Source organism: Kogia breviceps, chromosome 9 (genome assembly GCF_026419965.1).
Source record: "Kogia breviceps isolate mKogBre1 chromosome 9, mKogBre1 haplotype 1, whole genome shotgun sequence".
Lineage (NCBI taxonomy): Eukaryota > Metazoa > Chordata > Mammalia > Artiodactyla > Physeteridae > Kogia > Kogia breviceps.
In genome coordinates, this window is record NC_081318.1 from 103,814,055 (window position 1) to 103,839,913 (window position 25,859).

The 25,859-nt window shown below is 40.3% G+C and overlaps 1 protein-coding gene across 6 annotated transcripts in view; it reads right to left on the reverse strand.

The window, feature by feature from the left end:
• COA1 (cytochrome c oxidase assembly factor 1) overlaps positions 1 to 25,859 on the reverse strand; it is a 75,406-nt gene that overhangs the window by 14,127 nt on the left and 35,420 nt on the right. For all 6 annotated transcript variants that reach the window (XM_067042907.1, XM_067042902.1, XM_067042899.1 and 3 more), the window contains exon 2: positions 13,216 to 13,268. The gene's annotated coding sequence lies outside the window, so the exon portion shown is untranslated. The remainder of the gene's footprint in view (positions 1 to 13,215; positions 13,269 to 25,859) is intronic.

The window sequence follows — 25,859 nt, forward strand, 5'->3', positions numbered from 1 at the left end:
CTAAGTAGCTCTGCTCTGATATACGAAGGGTGACTTCAGCCTCCAAAGGCCAATGGTCTACAAACTTTTTTCAAAGTACTGATCCGTTTCTAGAGCCAAAGGACTATGTGGTAGACAGCTGCGGGAGCCGGCACAGGGCTGAAGGGCCCTCCTGGCTGCCTCCCTTCGAGTCCCTGAGCAGATAAAGGAGGTCTACAGAATATCACTAGGGCGGTGAACAGAAGCGCCCCTGAGGGTTCCAGCTGCAGGCAGGATCTGTCTACACTGCTAGTGGAAATACAAAAAGGTGAAGCTGCTGTGGAAAACAGTTTGGTAGTTCCTCCAAATGTTAAACATAGAGTTACCAAATGACCCAGCAACTACACTCCTAGGTGTGTACCCAAAGGAACTGAAAACAGGCATTCAAACAAAACTTACACACGTTTAAACGGGGAGAAAATAACTCTTAAACCCTAACCACCCAAGAAAAGTATCCAGAACATATAAGCAAATCCTACAAACCAATAAAAAAAGAACAAACAACCCAAAAGAAAAAGTGAGCAAGAAATATAAACAGACAGTTCACAGAAGACTTCTGGCAGTAAACGTATGAAAAAGTATTTAGTCTCATCAGTTTTCAGGGAAATGTAAATTAAGACCATAGAAGAGCACTGTATATCCATTAGAATGGCAAAACTTAAGAAGCAGGAAAATGGAAAGTGTTAGCAAGGATGGAGATCACTGGCAACTGCTGATGGAATGTAACCTGGCACAGCCACTTAGAATCACAATTGTGGAAATGGTGTAAAATTCAGCGTTCACGTACCCTAAAACCCAGTAACGGCAGCACTGCTCAAAATAGCAAAAATCTGGAAACAATTCAGATGCTCAAAGAAAGGCAAATAAACATATGATGTATTAGCAGAAGGGAATATTAGAAAGTAATAAAAATGAATGGCCTACCATTAAAGGAAACAACATGTAGAAACAAACAAACAAAAAATAAGAATACATGGTAACTTTTTTGTAAAACCTCAAAAATAAGCAAAACTATACTATATATTGCTTAGGGGTACATAAATTTGTGATTTTTAAAACATTTTAAAAAGGCAAAGAAATGATAAACAGAATTGAAGATAGTAGTATTTCTGATGGGGAGGTTAGAGGGTAGAATGGTAGTGGAGTTTTGTAAAACTGGACCTCTACCCTATTAGGGTCTCCAGCTGGGCCTGAGAATTAAACTGACTTCAGACAGATTAAAAGGAGAAAAGCATACACATTTTATTTTTTCATGTACATGTAAGCGTCCACAAGAAAATGAAGACCCAAAGAACTGGCAAAACCTAGGTGCTTATATATTAGGTGAACAAGGAGAGGCAACTGTGGAAAAGACCAGAGACTGACAGGAGTTACTTTTACAAGGTTTGTTTTCACAAAACACTCAGTCTCAACTCCCGGCTCTAGGGATAAGAGTGCTTCCTTCTGGTATGGTAGGCAGAGCATCTTTCACTTGCGAGTTTTATCTCCTGCTTTCAGGAAGAATGGGGTGGGGGAAGGGGGTAATCAGAGCACCCTTCTTGCACCTGTTTTCAAGTGCCTTTAGCCCAGAATAATCCTTATGCCAAAGTGGCATATTTTGCCATTCTTCTTCAGTAGTGTTGGTTCTCATGTGTTCTTACACTGGGTGATCAGTTCACAAAAACCCGTAACTTACATATGTGACACATAGATTCTTTTGCATGTATTGAATAGCACATATTTTTACAATATAAAAAACATTTTTAAAATATAAAATAATTGTATAATAGCTCTGTGCCTAAAACAGAGTAAATACTCAAGAAATATTAACTATTTTTATTGTGAGGGGAAAGTACTTACATAAAAGTATAATAGAATTCAATCATGTATATGCTGCATGGTCTCAGTAAAACAGGACTTATTTTTTATGGACAAAAAATAACAAGGAAATAAACCAAAATGTTCACAATGACTCTTTCTGGAAGATGAGAGGTAGAATAAATTACTTTTTTCTGGATCTTCATGCTTAACTGTACTTATAAATCTTCTGCATTAAGCATGTTTAAATTACTAAGAGTGACAGCAGAACCAAATAGAACAGCCAATGAATACAATGTCTGACACATATTATGCACTTAACAAATATCTGCTGGATAATAAAGAAAAATATCTCACGTCTTCAGTCTTATCAAATTACTAAATGGTTTTGCTTCGCCATTTTATCCTAGCAATGTGACTCAAAGACCAATACAGGATATATTTTAAAGGTCGCACACAGGCCCTTGTGCTACTCTACAACAGCTTATGCAATTCTCACTCAGTTGGCATCTCGCGAAGACACTGCAGAAGCACAGGAGTGGAGCTAAATACCCACTCCGTTCTTCGTTTAATCTCTCTGGGCTTTTGTTACCCCAGCTGTAAAGCCCAAACAGTACTGTTATGAAGGATAATGGAGATTATACCATAAAAGCAATGTGTTAATAGTTTGGAGGTGCCCTTATCCTCCTATACTTTTGAGTATCTTGGGGGTATAATCAGATCTTTGTGACTGACTGACCGTCAGAGTTTCTGACATAAAAAAAGAGGATCAATAATGGCTTCTTAAAAATAATTTTTAAATGTCTTCGTCTTCCCCCACCCGAATAGTTCTGCCACTTCTGTTTTACAGATTAGAAATCTTCAATGACTAAGTTGGTCTCTGATAAAAATCAAAACTATTCTTAAAATTCATCTCAGAGTGAACTTTTCTTCTCTTTTATGTATTGTACCTTCCTAAGAAGACTCTTGTTTACCTGCAAGGAGAAACTGTATGTTACTTGTGTTGGATTCAATATAATACAATGTGTGGCAAGTGGGAAGCCTTTAATATACATCAAAGACTATTTCTTTCTTGTTCCAAAAGTTAAAGGCCTTCATAAATCTCAATAGCTTGAAGGAGGTCTTGGAGTCATCACCCTAAACATGTAAAACTGCTGACGATCAAATTGCTGTGGGCAATGTGATATTACGCCACTCCCTGTGTTATGAAAGAATGAACCTAGCAACATGCTTTGTCCATGAACTCAGCCTGACGTAATCCTAAAATTGGAGAGTATGATTTGTGACAAGTGGACCTGAGTCAAGGACAAGATTTCCTTAATGAACAGGCTTAACTGAGCTGGTCACTGAGGGAATAAATATGCCCAAGTCAGTATCAGGGCTTATCTTCAGGACTTTTAAGGGCAGACTTCCCATGACCACTCTCATTCCAGCCCAGACTGTGCTCTCTGCGTAGCTGAACCACGGCACAAGTGCTAGATACTATGCCAAAACTGTTGATAAACCGATAAAATGTGCTGGTTGAAGGTAATTCTAAGTTAAAGGTCATTAGCCAAGTTTATTTTTCAACAAATACTACACTCTGCATTTTTCATAGAAACACTCTATATAAGAATAGCCCTTTATGTTTTTTTCTTCCCCAACACACAGAATACATGACATCTACAAGCACAAATACCCTGTCAGGCTACAGAATAAGTAAGTACTTCGCTATATTGTAACACCATCTCTTTCTCCACTGCTCGAGGAGGCAAGTAGAAAACTATCATAAGATTAAGTGTAAATCCATCCTAATTCGTACTGTAAAAGTAAAATAATTACAGAGAAAGTCAGGTTATACTTTGAGAGAGAAAAAAGTGCTACTGGTACATAGTTCAAGAAGATTTACATGAAAAATCTTATCAAAGAATCCTATAATGAACTTAAACAAAGCCAAATGTTAATAAACATCCAACTAAAATCATTAATGCACTGCTTTGCTGATTCCTTTAATATTAAGAGCCCCTCAACAGATCTCTGAAAATTACTACCTATGAATACTGACTGCTTCTAGCTCTCCCTTTTGGGAATCCTGTACTTGCCTATTCATGAACAAAGAAGAGATTTCTAAAAGAAATAAAATGAAATATTAGCAGTGTATCATCTGAAGAAGTATGATTAACATTTACTTTGTTACTAAAGTTTTTTAAATAGGGAGGTTGCCCCTCCATCCACCCAATTAAACATGATTAAATAGGTGACATATTAAAATCTCGGCTCTAATCCTTACTCGTGATTGGGGGAAAAACTTATAACCACTAAAAGGAGATGGGAATGCTTTCACGATTCCATATTCTTGGTAGAAAATTACATCTTTGTTTCTCTCACTAGTAATTCATTTCTAAGTAAGATTTATAACCTAAAAAGATGAGATTTATACTAATGAATTATTTGGTTATTAAAAAATACGTATGTGGGCTTCCCTGGTGGCGCAGTGGTTGAGAGTCCGCCTGCCGATGCGGGGGACGCGGGTTCGTGCCCCGGTCCGGGAAGATCCCACGTGCCGCGGAGCGGCTGGGCCCGTGAGCCATGGCCGCTGAGCCTGCGCGTCCGGAGCCTGTGCTCCGCAACGGGAGAGGCCAAAACAGTGAGAGGCCCGCGTACTGTGCAAAAAAAAACTGAGGGCCAACTCACCTAAGACCCCTCCCCACAATAAGCTGGAATCCCAAAGGGCTACATCCTTAAATGAGAATCTGAAATCTGAAGCAGATTATATCTTAGAATCAAACTGGGATCAAACTGCTTTTCTCAAACTTTAAACTTGATTTATAACCCATCCCGGATTAGAATACTCCCAAAGTGTCTGTCAGAAGCAAATGCTAATTTTCTAAGTACCTACCCTGTGGGCCTAAAAATAGTCTTAAATAATTTCTCAAATGTAGTATCGAGGGCCCAGTCAAGGATAATGGAATACACAGGAAACTAAACAGGAATAAGAATAAGCAGAAACAACAGACAGGAAAAAGTGGTCAGGAAATAACTTGAGAAATTGGAAATATCAGATGCAGACAAAAAAATAATTGTGTTTTCTGTGATAGGATAAACAAAAGACAAGTTGGAGTTTTTAGCAGAGAAGTGAAAACTATACACAGTGACACAGTTTGAAAAAAGGAAAAAAAATAGAAAGTCAAGAATTAAAAATAAAATAACCCCAATTAAGAACTGAATAGAGTGGTTTAAAAGCAGATTAGATGCAACTTAAAAGATGTTTAGTAAATGGGAAAACAGGAGAAAAGCCTAGAGGTATGCTAGAGCTGGCCTGAACCAGCCTGTGAAAGCCTATTATGTGCAGCTCCTTCTAACTCTGCCTCAGTGAAGTCATGTTGGTTGCCTGAAACTGCCCTCTCGAATACTGCTACAGATCAGGGCTTTTTCCCCCCCTGGAGAACCAGTTAAACAGCACATCACTGGAAGCAACCATACAGAATTCAGGACAGAGAGACAAAAAGATGATGAATGCATGACAGAGGGTAAGAAATGTGAAGAATACATGAGAAAGTCCAATATATATTTAATTGGAGGTTCAAAAGAAACTGAAGAAATTGAAGAACAAAAGAATGGCAGGTGAGAAAATGGCTAAGATTTTTCCAGAACTAATTAAATCACCAACTCATAGCTTTAAGAAGCCCAATGGATCCACTACAGGATAAATAAGAAGAAATCTGCAGCGAAGTAAGACTGACCACTGTACCATTAGAGTAACCTATTTATTTTTTAATCTATGAATTCTTTGCTTTACAAATTATAAGTGTTACCAGAATTCAGGCAGGTGGGGATTTATTTTCATTTATTTTACCCAGAACACAATGAAGCCTACACTTTGGACCTGCAGATTCAGAACATTGTTACCTCAAGAAAGTTTTCTTCTACTTTTTTTTGCTTTTGTTACATTTATTCTGATCTCTCCCTTAGAAATACCTTGTTCTCCTCTCTCTGTCCTCGGTATCTGTAGTCTTTACCCTTGTCACTTCACTTTCCTGTCATCATTTTCTCCTTATTCTGGACAATCTCAAATACTCAATAGAGGGTTGATTCCATTTTCCACAGGCTCAGCTCTGCTCTTTACAATTGCCATTGCAGATTTTTATCCCACTACTGCATTTTCAGGTTTTTTGTTTGTTTCACTTTTAGCTCCTCTTAAAAACATTTCAGCTCCTCTTAAAATCTCATTCTGATTTTTTCTTATGACTTTTTGTTTTGATTTCATAGAGGTCATATTTTTTGCTCTCTTGCTAAGAATAAACTCTTACATTTCCACAATATCTTCTGTATACCATAATGATTCTTAAGCCTTCCCTCATCATCTTTGGGTAATGGTTCCCTTCTTTTATGCTACAGATTTCTTTCATAATTTCCATAAGGATTATCTTTGCAGAAAGAAAACGTACAATTTTTAAATGGCAGAGTACACAGATCACCCTTGATTCCCGCCACGATCCATTGGATGGTGAAATTTTGCTCACATCTTAAATTTGGTCAGGTTTTGTGTGTACAGGCTGATGTACACAGGCCACGGCTCCACTTATAATACTCGGCAGACAGTACAACTATGCTGGACTGATCTAGGACCTTCTATGATTCTCTCATATTATGAGGAGAATTTTGTTTACTATAACACCAGGAACATGCTGCGGTTTGTCTTTTAACAGAAAAAATAAATGCTAATCTGAAACCCCAAGAGCACAACTCTTGCAGGTTTCCTCTTAACACCACTTCTACAGCTGTATCGCATCCCTGGAAAGCAATATCCTAAGTTTCCTTTCATTCTCTTCCATACTACATATTGGAAATGTTAGTCTATGAATGGATACACAAAGAATGGTGCTGAAGGTAGTCTGGAGGAGTTTAGAGAGGGGGCAGATAGAGGAATCTCTAGTCAAGTTAACTGGCTTGTAATATGTCATGAAATACAAAACATGAAGGAAACAGGCTTCCAACAGTCATTCATGGTAACCTTCATCTTGGAAGTATGAGTGAACAAGGGGAAAAGATCAAAGCCTCTTTCTAACTTCTCCTCCTCATCTAATTTTATTCTCCTGTGTTAAAAGTCAAAGCATGAATACACCACTAAGGCTTTCTCAGTCTACTCCAACCTCAATGTAGTAAGTAGTTAGTGGAAATGCCTCTAAAACTAAGAAACGGTTGACTGCTATTTAACTCTTTGGTGCTGTTATGGGACTATCTGAGTAGCTTAACGGGAAGCTGGAAGAGAGCATATCACACGTAGCTGGCCTAAAGTCAACATTTTTAAATAAGTACATTTTTTAAAACAAAAAAACTGATATTTTAATCTCTGTGTTTGAACATATAGTCAACTTAAATATGGTGACAGGTATTGACTAATACAGAAAGAGTGAAGTAACTAGAATTCTTTCACAACAGGAAGATGAAGATCAAGACTTGTAATGACCATACACATTTTTAAAGACCTATGACAATGATTTTATACGTGGTGATGTAGACACCGATTTCTTCTCCATATCACTTAAAAGTCTGAAAGTAGTCATTTTACGATGATTTTTTTAAAGTTCTACTCTAATCAGTCTACCCAGTAAACACACAGAATTTGTTATTCCAGAAGGTGCTCAAAGGCAACGATATAAACAGCACTTAATTTAATTCACAGATAGCTCTAAATAGGCAAGTAAGGAAAGCTACGGTTATTCTGAGGACATGTCCTGACCATACCTGCTGATATTCTTGAGAACAATTACCAGAACCTCATCCCCTCAAATGTGGGAAAAAAATTCAAATTTGGGAAAAGCTTCACTCTTTTTCCTTTTTACATATCACGATGAACATTTCATTAATAAAGTCAAGCTGAGCTCACTATTTCTTATTTGACAATGCTCCCCCAAACACTTAGTGTCTAATGGATTTCCCTTAATTAACAGCTAACATTTAATGAACCCTTACTGTATGCCAGGTACTTTACTAAATGCTTTACATAATTAACTCCTTTCTCTGAAGGAGTGCTATTATTACCATCAGCAGTTTAAAGATAGGAAACAAAAGGGACGCAAAAGTCAAACAATTTGCCCAGCTTTTCATTCCAGTTACTACTGCTACATCACAAATTACACCAAATGTAGTGGCTTGAAAAACGATTTTATCATACGTGAAATCTATAGGTCAAGAATTCCAACAGGGCACAAAGGTAAGGTACAATATCTGAGGCTACGACTAAGAAAACTCAACAACTAGGGATGTCTCAATGGCTGGGGGTGGGAGTCATCTGGGGAAATTTTCGCTTGCGTGTATGACTGTTGATGCTACTGCCATCTAGAATCTCAGCTGGAGCTGTCAACTAGAGCACCTACATATGGCCTCTCTTGTGTGCTGGGCTTTCTTCACAGCATGGAAGCTTCAGCATAGCAGGACATCTTGCATGGCAGCACAGAGATCCAAGTGCAAGTGCCCCCCAAAACAAGGTGGCAGCTAAACTGCCTTTTCCAACCTAGCCTCAGACATTGCTCAGCACTTACTCCACATTCCACTAGTCATAGGCAAATCACAAGCCTGTGCAGATTCAAGAGGAGAGGATAGAGACCCCTGCTCTCAACAGAGGAGTGTCAAGGTCACAGCCTATAAAGAGCAGGGGGCTGGAAGTGCAGCCATTTTGGGGAAATACAACATACCACCAATGTATTGCAGAGCTTCAGTGCATGTTCTTAACTACCATACTCAACTGCGAGCTCAAAAAGTGGCGCTCTGTATAGTGCTTAACAACCAAGCTCTTGACCTAGTCCAAAGGTTTCTGTGTAGCATGCAATGCCATTTGGAATCTGGAATGCGCCAAAGGGACCAAGGGGAGGGTGAGTTCTGAAGAGGCTTCTTTAGGCTATATTCCCTTCATGTTCATCCCCCCTCTGGAAGCCATCAGTGAAAACAGAGGATTCTCTACACCACCAAGAAAAACAAAGAGTCTCTTATAATCTCTCCACCACGACAGTTCCCAGTGGTGGCCAATTCCAACATAAAAACCAAGTTACGTGTTTCTGAAAAGTGGCAAGGGATGTCCCGTGGACATCCTACTCTCGTAGACTTGACTTTTGGTCTGTGCACCATCATCTGGTCATCTGATGTCAAATATTACAGACTTAACCCAAATCAGACCTTGATTTCTGAGGTCGCATTTAAAACTGCCACAAGATCCACACTATTTACAAATAAATCAACAAATAGTTCATATTCAGGTGGGAATCTATAAGTCTAAGAGCAAATTTCCAGAACCTTTTTTAGGGAGTAGAGGAGTTGGAGGAGCCATTCAAAACAAGTAATTTTTTATATCACTTTATTGCATATACATGTGATATAGTCAAAGCTTACCACTGATTCCACTGCCAATTTCAAGGGTTTTGGATAAACTAAGGCACAATTGAGAGACTGGAGAATCAGGCTACTTAGAGACTCTCCAACGTTAAATCTTACAGGATCAGATCCCTGGCACAAAGGCAGGCAAACAAAAGGCACAAACCGACTCACTGGACTAAAAACCCACCCTTCATTAGCCGCAGAGGACGAATGATGTTCTAAAGAGGTACAGTTATTATCTGGGTTGTGAACAAATACCTCCCCATTAACAGTCCCTCAGAATTCTATTCTGAAAAACCTTGGTGTTACCAAGGAATTTCATTAAATCTGGTGGTGGGGGGGTGGTTTGTTAAAAATAATAAAATCATTGTCTTCAATAAAGTGTTCGTTGATACAAAGGGAAAAACCAAGAATGCCTTCCCTCTCTTTTGGTTTACACCCTAGGTGAAGGCATGAAAACACAGTCAGCTACAATGCACTCGTGGTTTATTTACAGAGAAACATTCTGGCAAAATTAGCATAACTGGTTAAGTGTTACTTATTTGGAAATACTGGTGTAGCAGTAATTAAAAAAAAACTGCTTTACCAGTTTAACTTTAAAGAAGTCAAGTCAAATTTTCATTTTGAATAAAATTTCAATTGACACAGACAACTTGAGCTGGACTATTAAAACAACCAAACAGCAGAGGAGACATTTAATGAATTAAACTCCCCTGTTAACACATTGTCTACATGGATTTTTCCAGAGGTACTGCGTTCTAGCTACATGAGGCTGGCTTTGTTTCTTTCAGTAAATTAGAGAAGGGCAAAAGGTGGGGAGGGAAATGTGACAATCACACTTAATCCACACCAGGCCGCCATATGTCACTTTTGTCCTTTGCCGGTTCATTGATTATTCATGAATTCACTACCTGAAAAATGCTATATTTATCTTTACAGCCACAAAGCTGTCAATTCAGTTCCAAGTATGCCTGCCTTTGTTTTCAGTGAAATGCACACTTTGGGAGAAGGCGGCCTTTTGTATGACACTGCCCTATGCTATAAAACAGGTATAAAAAAATTGATATAACATAGGTGAGTTTCAATGTTGATACTGACCTGAACATTGTTATTATTTTGTAATGACTGTTAGATCAAAAGAAAAATGAAGCAGTCTCAGCGTTTAGAGCCTTTGGCCCCTAAAGATTTCCAGAGAGGCCCTAAATCCTACTCCCTACTGTATTTTGTTATCAATGGTCTTACTGTTTCCATTTCTTTTCTTCCTTTATACCTGCTTGCTTCTGGTAAGTATCCTCTGCTATTATGTTACCTGCTCAAAGCTACCTGAGTTCTGACCACTGCTTCGCTGGGATGCATTACATCAGTTCTAGCTCAGAATCTGCCTGAAAGTTTCCTTTTCCCACATACAGTCACTGCCTTGAAGGATTCCACAGGTCATTTAAATTCCAATTTGTTTGCCAGCACATAGAGAAGACATACTTTTAGAAAGGCAAAGAGATACTCAGCTTTCAACACTAACTACCAGACAAGAAGACAGGGAAGATAAGTTTGCCTAAAGACATTTTAAATGCTTCCCTGATGGCTTCAAGCTTAAAACTACCACAAATCCATCATCTTTGTCCTGAGGGAGAAAAGTCAGAGGGAGAAAATAGATTAAAAATATACTTGCATCCTAAAAATTCTGTGAACAGCTTGAAGGATAAAAAAGCAAAGTGAAATCTACACTCGCAAATTACTGTCATTTCAAAGTTTTGTGATAATAAAGCCAAAAATGTAAATTGAATTTAATTTTCCCTAGGTGTGCTCAACAACAATTTTGACATGAAATGTCAAACATGTGATAAAGGTTCTTTAACAGTTAGTGACTGAGGGTAAAGACCTAATCCAAAGAGAAAAATAGCACTTCATAAATAGTTCCAACAGATCATGCATTCTTCCATGTTTTATTTCAATTAATCTTTTGAGGACACCTAAAAGTCTCTTTCTAATTCAAGAATGTGATGAAGACCTGCACCTCCATTAACAGGAAAATGAGGCAGATGGAGACTTAATACTTCAGAACTCCACTATGATGTAAGACTAAGTCATCAAGTTCCTAACATGATTAACGTTATGAGATCAATGTTCATGTCTAAAAAACCAAAAGAAAAAAAAGACTCAAATACAGCTTGACTGTTTTCATGTTTTAAAAAATAATTTAATCGCAGAGATTTATTCATGTTAGTGCCTAACTGTTTTATAGGACTGTCTACCTTCAGAAGCCCCTAACCTGTTTGTTCTTTACCAAATGCATCACTCCTTGTTCAGTCATCCAGGATCGAAACCTGGGCCTCTTCTGTCACCCTACTTTCATCAGTCAGGATTAAGTTCAACCACATACAACGTGAGCAAAAACAAACAATCAGACAAAGCCATCAGCTTACACAAGACAAAAAGTAATTGTATTCTCACAAAAAAAGACGCCCAGATGTAGTCAGGCCAGTGCATTCTAGTTCACAGCGCCGGGCCCTTTCCCTCTTGATGACCTGCCATTCTCAACATGTGCCCTCCCCTTCAAGGTGCAAGATGGCTGCTTGAGTGCCTGCTATCGCATGCCCACAACAGCCAGTAGGAAGGAGGGGAAGCAGGACTCGATCCTTTTAATAACACTTTCTAGAAGTTCCACACAGCACTTCCACTTTCATCTCACTAGGCTGAATTTAGTGATAGTCACATCTAGCTACAAAAAGACTTGAAAATGCAGTCTTTTCATTGGACAACAATATATCCAACTGAAAATTAGGGTTGCGTTATACAAAGGAAGAAGGAAATGTCTGCCAGGATGAGCAGTCAGTCTCCAGGATTCTTCTCTCTTACTCCCCACATCCAGTCCTCTCAGCTCATCACCATTATTTAGCTAAGTCAACCCTATCAGCATGGTTGTAATTCACCTTATCATCATCTCTGCCTGAACTATAACATCCTAGCTGACCTCCCTGAGCCAGGTGGAAATCAGCTATCCCATTTGGTCACAGAAACTACAGAAAAGCGTGGGAAGAGCCATGTGAGTGGGAGGCAGCATCACTTCTCCTTCAGGCTCAGGCAAGCCACCCGGCAAAGGAGGAACTCTGCTCTTTCATGCAAATGTATTAAGGCCCCTAGGGAAAGACAGAGAGACTGACTGCAATCTGGTGTCTGTGTGATTGTGGAGAATCTTGCTGGGGTTCAGTAGTCAGAGATGAGGGTCTTCACAGAGCAGGAAATCATCTGTACCTCAAAAAACACTTCTCCGTGGGCAGAATCAAAAAATTATCAACACAGGATTCTATACTCAACACAAATATTTTCCACAAATGAAGGCAAAATAAATACTTTTGCAGACAAATAAAAGCTGACAGAATTCACTGAAGGCAGACTTGCACTACGAGAAATTTTTTTAATTGAAATATATTTGACATATAACATTGTGTAAATTTAAGGTGTACAACATGTTGATTTAATATTCATATTTGGAATACAACTGCCTTTGTAGTAATAATCAGCACCTCCATCACATTACGTAATTATCATTTCTTTTTAGTGGTTGGAATAATTAAGTTGTCTCTTAGCAAGTTTGATGATTATAATACAATATTATCTATACTCTCTGTACTGTGCATTAATTCTATAGGACTTACTTACTACTTGGTGCAAGTCTGTCCCCTTAAACAACATCTGTCCTATCACCCCTACCTTCCATCCTCCGGTAACCACCATTTCACTGTTTTTATGAGTTTGGCTTTTCTAGATTCTTCGTATAAGTGATATCATACAGTATTTGTCTTTCTCTGACTTAACTCACTAGAAATATTAAAGTTCTTCCAGCAGAAGGAAAATATCAAATGGAAATTTGGAACTACAAAAAGTAATAGAGGCCTACAATGTAAAATACATGGCTAATTGTTAAGGACATTTTTGTCTCATTTTTAATCTTTTTAAAGGTTAATTGAAGTGATGTCAGCAAGATGGCAGAATAGGAGTTTTCTACTGTCTCTTCCCCAAAGACCAATGATTAGGACAATCACCTACCGAGAAGAGTGCTTTCGTGCAACTGCAGAGTCCAGCAGAGAAGTTCCAGCACACTATGGGAGAAAAAACAGCAGAGATTAGATGCAGTGAAGAAGGTAAAAGGAACATATTACCCCCTCCCCAGGGTGGTACAGCTCAGGGCCTCTCACCAGCAGTTTCTCCCACCAGGGAAAGTGAGAGCATGTGAGTGAGTGCCCAGCTCCCCCAGCTGTACAGGGTGCTGCCAAAGGGGCCCACTTCTTTCCTGCCCCATCCAGGGCACTGGGGTGAGCTGAACAACCGAGGATCAGGGAGGGGCTGGGAGAACAGCTGCCAGAGCCGGGAATGTGCCAAAGGGACATGGATCCTACTAACCATTTCGAGGACAGCATCAGGAAGCCCACCCCTGAGCTGCTGGGGAGACCTCCCCTGCACTTCCCCATCTGTGCACCTCACTCACACATACTCCCACCCAGTGGCAGGCTCCCCATGGGTATCCCCCCCCCCCCGCCTCACACTTCCAGTGAAGGGATGTGTTCCACGCTCTGTATGCAAATAAAACTGTGTTTAGAGATGTAAATACAATGGAATGTTACTGAGCCATAAAAAAAAACATGGAGATCCTATCATTTGCAACAACATGGACAAACCTGGAGGACATTATGCTAAGTGAGATAAGCCAGACAGAGAAACAAATATACTGCCTGATCTCACCAATACAGAGAATCTTAAAAGGAAGTTGAACGCACGGAAACTGAGTAGAAGGGTGGTTGCCAGCGGCCGGGGTAGGATGGGGAAATGGGGAGAGGTTGGTCAAGGGGTACCAACGTTTAGTTGTTAGATGAATAAATCCTGAGGATCTATGTACAGCATGACTACAGCAAACAGCACAATGTACAGTGTGGTGACTATACTCTGGTAATTATATAACTGCAATTTGCTATAAGAGTCAATCTTAAGGGTTGTCACACACACAAAGTGAGGTAATGTTTGTGTTAACTTGATTGTGGAAATATTTTCACAATCTATACAAATATCCAATCATCATGTTGTACACTTTAAATATGACAGTTTTGTCAATTATACCTCAATAAGGCTGGAAAAAATTGGCTGTTTAAAGCAAACTTAATAATAAAGTATGTGGGTTTATAACATGCAGAAATAAAATATATGATAAAAATAGCACAAGATGAGAGTGCAGAATGGAAGTATATTGTAAGATTCTTCTGTGAAATGTTATATTACTTAAAGGTAAATTAATAAAGTTAGATCTATAAACCCTAGAGTAACTATTAAAAATAATAAAACAAAGGGTATAGCTAATCAGCCAATAATGGAGATAAAATGGAATCACAAAAAAATACTCTATTAATCCAAAAGAAAGCAGAAAAACATGAAGAAAGAGGAACAAAGATGAGACACGTAGAAAATGGAGAGCAAGATGGCAAATTTAAACTTGATCATACTGAAAATAAATGTAAACTGTCTAAACACTATGCTTAAAAGGCACAGATTATCATAATGGATAAAAGAAAAAAAGCAAGACTCAGTGATATACCATCTGCAAGAATTAGTTGGTCAATGACACTAATGTTCCTAAGGTCTACAAAAATGTAAAATATCCTCTTCCCTATACCTGGGAAATTACTGGATAGTGCAGGAAGGACCCACTTCACAGTGGGTCAAGAAATTTTGCGTCAATAAAAAATTTCGCTGCCAGGGAGTGAACAAATGCAGAAAGTCAGAATTATGGATTCTGCCTTTCTGGCAGACCTAACATAGAATGCGCTGAGAAGACTGACGCTTTGGGTGAATTCAAGCCTCCCAGCCACACAGAGAATAACATTAATTTGAAAAGGCTGGGGGAGTCAGTTGTCCTAATTCATATCACACCGACCCACTGAGGATTCTGCAAAATCAAGCCCCCAATACCAATTAACTCTACAGCAGTCATTGTGCAATGAGAAAAAACTTGGTGCTGTATCAAGTCAAGGATTACATCATTTGCAGGAGCTAATAGATGTGTTGGCTACATCTTGGCAAGTAGGGCTATCAAACACGCACTTTAGCCTGCTGAGCAAGTCAGCCCAATAAAACAGGTAACCAGGCAATGGCCCAGCATTTTCCTCCTCTGTAAAGTAGAAGATACACATTTCACTCAGTCTCTTTCATAAATAGGAAGCTATGAGCAACTGCATTTCTTGCCATACAGGTGATTTCCCTGATAAGCATTACAAAGCGACAAAAAAAAATTTCTTAAGGGTTAGGGCAGGGCGGTTAGCACTACTGGATCAGCCAGAGCTTGAATTCCTGGAAAGTAGCAGACAACAGAATAGTTTCAAAATTTTAGGTAGCCTCTTAATATGGATTGTGGTTTTTAAAGCCAATGAGCAAATACTGAGGAGGTGTGTCTTAAGGATAGTCAGAGCTGAGTGAGAGTAGACAGTCTTACAGTGGGTTGTTTTAACCAAGGATCTAGGTGAGAAACATGAAGCCAGGGTTCATAAGGGAAATCAAGGCAGCCAGTGAAATAATCAGGTGATGAGGGAAGTGGGAAAGCCAAATGGGTGACTTTTTCTGAGGAGCGGTATAAATGCTTGCATTCATTTTCTACGGCTATTGTAACAAATTACCACAAACTTAGTGGCCTAAAATAACACAAATTTATTATCTTACAGTTCTGTTAATCAGAAGTCTAACACGGATCTCACTGGGCTAAGATCAAGGTGTCAGTAGGATACATCTTTTCGGGGGGCTATATGGAAGAATTTGTTTCTTTGCCTTTTCCATCTTGTAGAGGTCGTCCTCTTTCCTTGACTGTGGCCCCTCCCTCCAACTTCAAAACTAGCAACAGCAGGCCTAGTCCTTCTCACAATGCCATCTCTGGTTCTCTCTTCCAGTTCCCTCTTCCACTTTTAGGGACCCACTATTACAGTGGGATCACCAAATTAATCCTGGATAATCTCTTTTTTTTTTTTTTTTTTTTTTTTTTTGCGGTACGCGGGCCTCTCACTGTTGTGGCCTCTCCCATTGCGGAGCACAGGCTCCGGAGGCGCAGGCCCAGCGGCCATGGCTCACGGGCCCAGCCGCTCCGCGGTACGTGGGATCTTCCCGGACGGGGGCACGAACCCGTGTCCCCGCATCAGCAGGCGGGCTCTCAACCACTGCGCCACCAGGGAAGCCCATCTCCATATTTTAAGGTCAGCTGAATAGCAATCTTAACTCCCCTTTACCATGTAACCTACCACATTCAGAGGTTCCGAGGTTTGAATGTGAACATACTGGCAGGAGTGGGGGGTGGCGACCACACTATTCTGTCTACCACAGTGCTGCCAGCAGCTTTCCATGGGGACTTCTCTACTGATTTCCATGAATAAAGCAATGTTGTTTAAAGAGGGGAAACAGCACAGATTCAGGGAAATACAGGTAGCCATTGTGATTCCAAGTCTGGGATTCTGTAGATCTTCAGGAAGAGGTGTGGACAAGGCTGCCAAGAAAGCATCAACAGTACTGCAGACTGGACTGACTCAGAATGGAGTGGCTGGGAAACTTAGTGCCACTAAGAAGCACAAAGACACGCAAAAAGGGGGGTTAGCTGAGGGTCAGGGTTTGAGTCCAAGATGTGGCACTAACTGCAAGATCTTACTTAGGCAAGTCGCTTAACTGCTGTGTCCTACTTTCCTCTTCTGTAAAACGAAAAAGTTGATTTAAATTATCTTCCAAAGTCTCTTCCAAGTCAAAGTGCTATGATGTAATGTAATAGGGGAGAAAGGAAAAAAAGAGACCAGAAGTTTACTCTCCTTAAATTTAAAACCAGGGCTTAGCATTTCATCTTCCCATGGGAATGGAGAATAGCAGACTTTTTTATTTTGAAGCCAAATAAATGATACCTTGAAAACACTAAGTATGTGAGAAAATCTGACTCTCTATAGCATTATTTCTTAAATTTTTGACTAATCCATGTAAATTTTAAAAGCCAACAGATGACATATTTTGATGATTCTAATAATTAAAATATATAAAATGATAATATTATACCATTAGGAAAAGAAAGAAAATCTTAGGTTAACCAATCTTTGGTGTTGGGGAGGAAGGATTGAGAACGGTTGCAGGAACCAGTTCCTAGGAAGCAGGAAGTGTCATTCAGGACAAATTATGAGTTATGAAACTCATAACTAACATATTAATAAACACCTAGAACACAACCTTAAAAACAAAAAAAATTAATCAAATGCCCACTCTACATGATTTCTGATAACTGATTTTAAAAAGATCCTTATTACACAAGAATATTGCCCCATGATATGTGAGTACTTACTGACTGTAGCAATTCTCAGGTATTCAATATAACTCAATCTCCAGAAACAATACCTAGGCTTTTTGCCAGAAAGAACTGATTATAATCATTAACATCCTATACAAATGTACCAGAGGAATACAGAAAAGTATAAAGAATTACAGTCAACCTAAAAGTAAAGGAATATCTCCTCTAAAATAATAAGCCAGATATCCACACTTTGGGGCCTCAATTAACACTTACATAAATATTAGTAAGGTAAGCTTTGGGAATTCAGAAATAAATCTATCTGGGTAATTTATGCAGTAAGAGAGCTACAGGTTTTGTACACGACTGCCTGTTCTAAATGCTGCATGTGTGAAAGAAAACTATGTGGAACCAACAGTTTAAGGACATCACAGCTGGAATCAGGACTACAGTGTTTACAGAGGGATCAAGGGAGGAAAGCTGTGCTTCTGGTGACGATGAATTAAACATTTGGAAACCTAAGCCCCAGTCCCCATATTCTCTAAAGGCCTAGGTTTGCTCACCTGTAAATTAACAAGGTTCTAGTATTTGAGAGGATAACAGCTATTTTTCACATTTACTGAGGGTAAATATTAAGAAGCAGGTGTACACTATCAAATGAATGCCTTATGATGGATAAGGGAATAATTTTACATCAGAAAGTTTTCTTAAATATTGCAACATGCCATCAAAAGACCCTGTAAATTACTTTTTTGTTTAATAGTAAACTTTATTTCTAGAGCAGTTTTAGGTTCACAGGAAAGTTGGGCAGGAAGTACAGAGAGCTCCCATGTATCCCCTGCCCCCATACACACAGCCTTCCCCACTATCAACATCCTGAACCAGAGTGGGACACTGATTACAATCAATAAACCTTCAGTGACACATGGTCATAATCCCAAGTCCACAGTTTACATCAGGGTTCACTCTTGGAGTTAACATCCTATGGATTTTGACAAATGTATAACAACGTGCATCCATCAGACAGCAGCATACACAACAGTGTCACTGCCCTAAAAGTCCTCTTGATTTTGCCCATTCATCCCTCCCTCCCTGCCAATCCCTGGCAACCACTGATCTCTCTACTCAAATTACCTTTTAAGGTCAAAGGCTTTCCTAGGACAAAGGTGGGAAGACTTTCTATATGGCCATTCAACATCCTGTCTTTACTCACCGTCATACAACATCACAGAGCATCTGAGCTTTGTCACTATTAGTACAGTATAAGGAAAGTCCCAGGAGAACAAAAATATTTCACTCAAGAAATTTAGTATTATTAAGTTATTGGTACATTAATTATAACAATATTCTGATATTGTACTCCTCTAAACTTCAAAGAATTTTAGAGAATGTGGTACAAGGTGACTAGTTGAAAGCAAGCAAGCAGTATCTTTGTCCTTACCATTCAATCTTTATTTTTCAACAGATTCTAAAGGTATAGTTAAAATAAAAGAAACTGGTATTTCCCGCTCCTGAGAGTAATAAAAAGGCTTCATCATAATGCCCTACCAGCTTCTGCTTCCCGGTTTTCCGTCAAGAAATGAAAAATTGGGACTTCCCTGGTGGCGCAGTGGTTGAGAATCCGCCTGCCGATGCGGGGGACGCGGGTTCGTGCCCCGGTCCGGGAAGATCCCACGTGCCGCGGAGCGGCTGGGCCCGTGAGCCATGGCCGCTGAGCCTGCGCGTCCGGAGCCTGTGCTCCGCAACGGGAGAGGCCACAACAGTGAGAGGCCCGCGTACCACAAAGAAAAAAAAGAAATGAAAAATTAAGTTCAATGTGTGGCTCATTCTACAGATCACAACTCCAGCTTCTATAATTTTTTTTTTTAACAGCAGTGGTCAAAATACTGGAAATCAACAGCTGCCAAAAAGCAGAACCTGGCAATATGCATCCATGAGACATACGTCACAGTTAAGAAAAACCATGGTGTCCATTCCTCAGAGCTCTTCCTTGACTCAAGCCTGACTTAGGGCTGTTTTGCAAGCCCTAACCCTAGACTCAGAACCACAGTCAGACAGGTACGGAAGACCCGAACTGCCCTGGATAACTGGGTGAGGCCCTCGTCACCTAGAGCACGTTTCCACTTGCCAAAAGAGCTCATTTCCAGTCAGACAGGGGGATAGAGCTGATGAGAGAGAAGGCAGAGAAGACCATGGTCTCTTATGGGTCTCCAACTACAATACACTGCCAGGAGGCCAGTTTTCAGATGAACAAGTGTTATCTTGGATTTTCACTCCTTTTTCTATGTATCATGTATGACTCTGGTTCACCATATAACCTAAGGCAAGTACACTTTGATATGATATCTTGTTGTTCAAGGCAGGCAACATAAGATCTGATTTTTTTAAAAAATTTATTTATTTTTGGCTGCGTTGGGTCTTCGTTGCTGCGCCTGGGCTTTCTCTACTTGTGGCGAGCGGGGGCTACTCTTCATTGCGGTGCACGGGCTTCCCACTGTCGTGGTTTCTCTTGTTGCAGATCATGGGCTCTAGGCATACGGTCTTCAGTAGTTGTGGCTCGCGGGCTCTAGAGCACAGGCTCAGTAGTTGTGGTGCACAGGCTTAGCTGTTCTGTGGCATGTGGGATCTTCCCGGACCAGGGCTCGAACCCGTGTCCCCTGCATTGGCAGGTGGATTGTTAACCACTGCGCCACCAGGGAAGCCCAAGATCTGATTTTTAAAAAATCAAATCTTCCCTAGCAGAGGGGACAGTGACTAGAATAGGTGGGGGAACAAGTGTGGCTTCTGGATGGCTAGTAACGTTCTGTTTCCTGATTTGGGTGCTCATGAGACAATGTGTGCAGGTGCATACTTTTATCAGTATTCATGAAATACTTCAATAACAAGCTCAAACCAAAACAAAAATCAAACATTCAGCAATAGAAACAAAGAGTAATAGGTAAGAATAGGCAATTCACAGGAACTCAAAAGGCCAATAAACTCTGAGAAGAAGTCCCACCCCTCTCGAACTCCAGAACCCTTTCCCTAATGCCCTCAGAAACACCTCTATCATCCCCAACTACTCAACCTTTTCTCAGACACTCCTGCTTGGGACACAACCCTGGCTGCACGTCCAATCACCTGGGAGTTTTAAAAAATTACCTAAGCCTGAGCTCTACCTCAGACTATCTGAGTCAGAATCTCCAGGGGCTGGGACCCAGGAAATGGTATGTTTACAAGCTCTCCCTGGTGATTTAAACGTGCAACCAGGGTTGAAAGCCACTGCCAACTGAAACCTGGCTCTCCCTGCAGCCCTCTTCAGTCCGGCTGTCTTTATTCTCACACTCCTCCCCCCATTAGGCTTGAGGCAAGAGAGATGCTTTTATTTCTCATTGCCACTTCCAAACTCCCGTCACACCTGCTCCCTAAGATTCCAGCTTTCGGTCTCACATTATCAGACCCGGCCCTAACTCTCCTGTTGCGGTCACCAACACGACACCCCCAGCCTCACTCCCTAATGGTTTTACCTCGTGGCTGTGACACTCTCTCCAACACTGTTCTTATCAAAATGCATAATTTAAGAAATCAAAAAATACCTTGAGACAAAAGAAAATGGAAAAACAACATACCAAAACTTATGGGATGTAAAGAGAAATGAAACTGAGCTATTTGTAGTGAGGTGGACGGACCTAGAGTCTGTCATACAGAGTGAAGTAAGTCAGAAAGAGAAAAACAAATACCGTATGCTAACACATATATATGGAATCTAAAAAAAAACTGGTTGTGATGAACCTAGGAGCAGGTCAGGAATAAAGACGTAGACGTAGAGAATGGACTTGAGGACACAGGGAGGGGGAAGGGTAAGCTGGGATGAAATGAGAGAGTAGCACTGACATATAGACACTACCAAATGTAAAACAGATAGCTAGTGGGAAGCAGCTGCATCGCATGAGGGTATCAGCTTGGTGCTCTGTGACCACCTAGAGGGGTGGGATAGGGAGGGTGGGAGGGAGACGCAAGAGGTAGGGGATATGGGGATATATGTATATGTAGAGCTGATTCGCTTTGTTATACAGCAGAAACTAACACACCAATGTAAAGCAAGTATACTCCAATAAAGATGTTAAAAACAAACAAACAAAACTTAAATGCCTACATGAAGAAACAAGAAAAATCTCAAATGAACAACCTTACATTACACCTCAAGGAACTAGAAAGGAAAAAACAAACAAAGCCCAAAGTTTATAAAAGGAAAGAAATAAAGATCAGAGCAGAAATAAATACTAAAAAGACAATGGAAAAGATAATGAACTAAGAGCTGGTTCTTTGAAAAGATAAAATGGACAAACCTTTAGCTAGACTCATCAAGAAAAAAACAAACCTTTAGCTAGACTCATCAAGAAAAAAAAACAAAAAAAGAAAGGACTCAAAGTCCAAAATGAAAGGGTAAACGTTACAATCAATACCACAGAAATACAAAGGATCATAAGAGACTACCATGAACAATTATATGCCAACAAATTTGACAACCTAGAAGAAATGGGTAAGTTCATAGAAACAAAATGATCATTTAAATATCCGCACAGATGATCCCTGACATCCTCCTCTCCTCCCAGAACCTGGTCCTTCACTTGACCACAGCCATTCATTCGCACAGTCATACCCTAGAACTTGTCGTTGCCGATAACTTGACCCCCTCCACAATCTCAATTTCCAGCAACCTACTCTCCAGCCACCCCCTCATTTTGCAGCTCATTTCCTCAAATATCTTTACTCCCATACTTTTTTTAATACAAATTTATTCATTTATTTATTTATTTTTGGCTGCACTGGGCCTTCGTTGCTATGCGTGGGGTTTCTCTAGCTGCAGCAAGCGGGGGCTACTCTTCATTGTGGTGCACGGGCTTCTCATTGAAGTGGCTTCTCTTGTTGTGGAGCACAGGCTCTAGGCACACGGGCTCAGTAGTTGTGGCACACGGGCCTAGCTGCTCCACAGCATGTGGGATCTTCCTGGACCAGGGATCAAACCCGTGTCCCCTGCACTGGCAGGCAGATTCCTAACCACTGTGCCACCAGGGAAGTCCCTTTACTCCAGTATTTTAAAGCCCAGTCCTACAATCCATTGATCCTACCACCTTTTACTGCCTTCACCCAACCTACAGTCCATAGTCCATCATTACAATCCCACTCTTTTGAACACACCCTCAACTATCTTGACCCCTCTTCCTCTAACATTATCACCAGGCAAACCCCAATCCTAGATAAATCCTACCTCCACCTTATCTGCACAGCTGAATTGTTTAACTCCACTGACTGACCTCATTATATACCGATGACCACTGACTCCAAGTGGGCCATGCTGTGGCCTTGTAATCATAGACAATTTCTCTATTGTCCTGAATGATGAGATCACACCTTTTTCTCTCATCTCACTTCTACACCTCCTTCCCCCTCCCAGGCTTCTTAATTCACTGAGAAAATAAAAGCAGTCAGAATCTATCAGTTTACCTACATTTGTGCCAAAGTACTCTTGCCTTCCCTTTGCCACCATGGATGTGCTCCTATTAAAACCAGTCCCTCCACTGTATGCTAGACTTTCATCTCCTTTCATCTGCTCAACCTCATTCCAGCAATTCTCCCCCCTCTTATGCATCACCAATTTCTCCCTCTTTACTGTATCACTCATATCAGCATCAAACATGCTATAATAGCCCCTATCTTTGAAAAATCTTTCTTAATCCTGTGTCTTCTTCTAGCAATAGTCCCATTTCTCTACTCTGCCGTGGAGAGAAATTCTTTAAAAGAGGTGTCTATTTTTGCTATCTCCAAATCCTGTCGTCCCATTCTCTGATGGTATACCAACCTATTTTTTTTTTTTTTTTTGCTGCGTTGGGTCTTCATTGCTGTGCACGGGCTTTCTCTAGTTGCAGCGGGCGGGGGCTACTCTTTCGTTGCGGCACACAGGCTTCTCATTGCCGTGGCCTCTCTCATTCCCTAGCACAGGCTCTAGGTGCACGGGCTTCAGTAGTTGTGGCATGTGGGCTCAGTAGTTGTGGCTCACAGGCTCTAGAGCACAGGCTCAGTAGTTGTGGAGCACGGGCTTAGCTGCTCCATGGCATGTGGGATCTCCCCAGACCAGGGTTTGAACCTGTGTGCCTTGCATTGGCAGGCAGATTCTTAACCACTGCGCCACCAGGGAAGCCCCACCAACCTAGTCTTTATCTCCTCACTACTCCACAGAAAAAGCTCCTGTGAAAGTCTTTAATGACCTCCATATTGTTAAAACCAAAGGTCAAGTCTCAGCACTCACCTTACTTGATCTATCAGAGAGGATCTCACATCACCAACCAACCCTTCTTTGAGACAGATTCCACAGTAGGCTTCTAGGGCACGACTTGCTCTGGTTCTCCTCCTCCCACCCGAGCACTCATCTTCAATCTCTCTTGTTGGTAAGCTTCATTTTTCTGACCTCTGAACACTGGGCTGACCCAGGGCTCTTCTCGGACTTCTTTTCTATCTCCACATTCATCCCTTCATCCAATCTCACAGCTTAAACCCCTCCTTTAGGCTCACATCCTTGCCTCTAGCTCAGACTTCGTATTCCAGACTCAGGTATCTACCTGCCTCGTCAACATCTTAACCTAAATGCTAAGGAGGCATCTAGAACTTGCTTGCTCAAAAATCAAACTCCTGAATACTCTCTTCTCCCCAAGCCTGATTCTCCCAGGAATCTCTTTCAATGAATGGCAACTCTAACCTTCCCACTGTCCCACCCAAAAACTTTCATACATTTTCTCTCACATCCCACATCTAAAATATCAGCATACCTTGCTGACTCTGCTTACAAATATATCCAGACTGTGAACACTTTTCATCACCTTCATCTCTACCCTGGACTAAGTCACCCTCATCTTGCTTGAATTATAACAACGACTCCCTAGTTAGTCTCCTTGTTTCTCCCATTAGCCTCTCTTACAGTCTCCTCTCAGCACCACGGACACTCTATGATCCTTTTAAAGCCTAAACGAGACAATGTCTCTCCTCTGTTCAAAATCCTCACATTTCAGATGGTAATCACACTCAAGGTAAAAGACAAAGTCTCCATAATGGCCTATGAGGCTCACTATTCATTCTCTCACCTCACCTCCTACTACCCCCATGCTTCCGCTATTTCAGCTGCCCCCGCTTCCTTGTGATTCTGTGAACATGTCACACACAAGGATCTTCTCATTTGTTATCCTCTATGCCTGGAATGTTCTTCCTCCAGTGATCTCTTCTCTCTCTCCACAGCACTTATTACCATCTAAGATACTGTGTATTTTCCTGTCTGTTCATTTTCTGCCTCCGTTTATTAGAATGAAAGCACACGGGACTTAGCAGTACTCAGTTCATCTGTTGTGTGAATGAATGGTCCTTATGCTCATTAATAATTAGTAAAGTGCAAGTTACAGCAATATGAAAAGTCATTACCTACCAATCAGATGCCAAGAATTTAAGTCTGATAAAACCAAGAATGATCAGAGCATGGAACAGAAACTCTTACACACCAGTGGTGGGAGTACAATGTAAGTACTTTAAAGAACAATTTGGCAGTATCTAGTAAAGCTGAAGGTGCATATACCCTTCAACCCAGCAATTACACTTCTATGTATCTATCCTAGACCCTACGGCCCGTAGCAACTCTCTTACAAGTACACAAGAAGATCTCTGCAAGAATATTCACTTCCACGTTGTTTGTAAATGCAAAACAACCAGAAATCTAAATACCTACCAACGGGAAATGTATAAATTATAATAGATACATATAATGGAGTACTATATAACAGCTAAATGATTAATGACCAACCTACAAATATCAACATGCTTGTTAATATGCTGAATGAAAAGCAACTTGCAGAATGGTAAGTATTATAGGATGATGCTATGTGTGTATGTATGTGTGTGTGTATATATATATAGATATATATATATATACACACACACATACATACACACACACAATTGAATATATGTAATTGAAAACACAGAAAATGAACCAATCTTGTATGTAACTATATTTCTATATAATAATATATATCAGGAGAGTGGTTACCTGTGAGGAGGAAGGGAAGAAGAGAGAAAAATAGAATCAGGGAGGACTATACAGGGTGCTTCAACTGTACCTATTTTGTTTTATTTCTTAAAAAAGAAAAGCCTGTCAAGTATGGGAAAATATTAGAATTTGATAGAAGTAGATGACAGCTATATGGGTATTTGTTAAGTTATTCTCTAAACTCTTCTGTAATTTTAAAATATTCATAATTTTAACAAAGTATATTACATTCTAAGAAAACTTATATGATTAAAATTTCCTATTTCCAAACGTCGTAAATAACAATGGTCAGCTTCTTCTAATTGAAATGAATGGTAAGGCTGCCAGGGC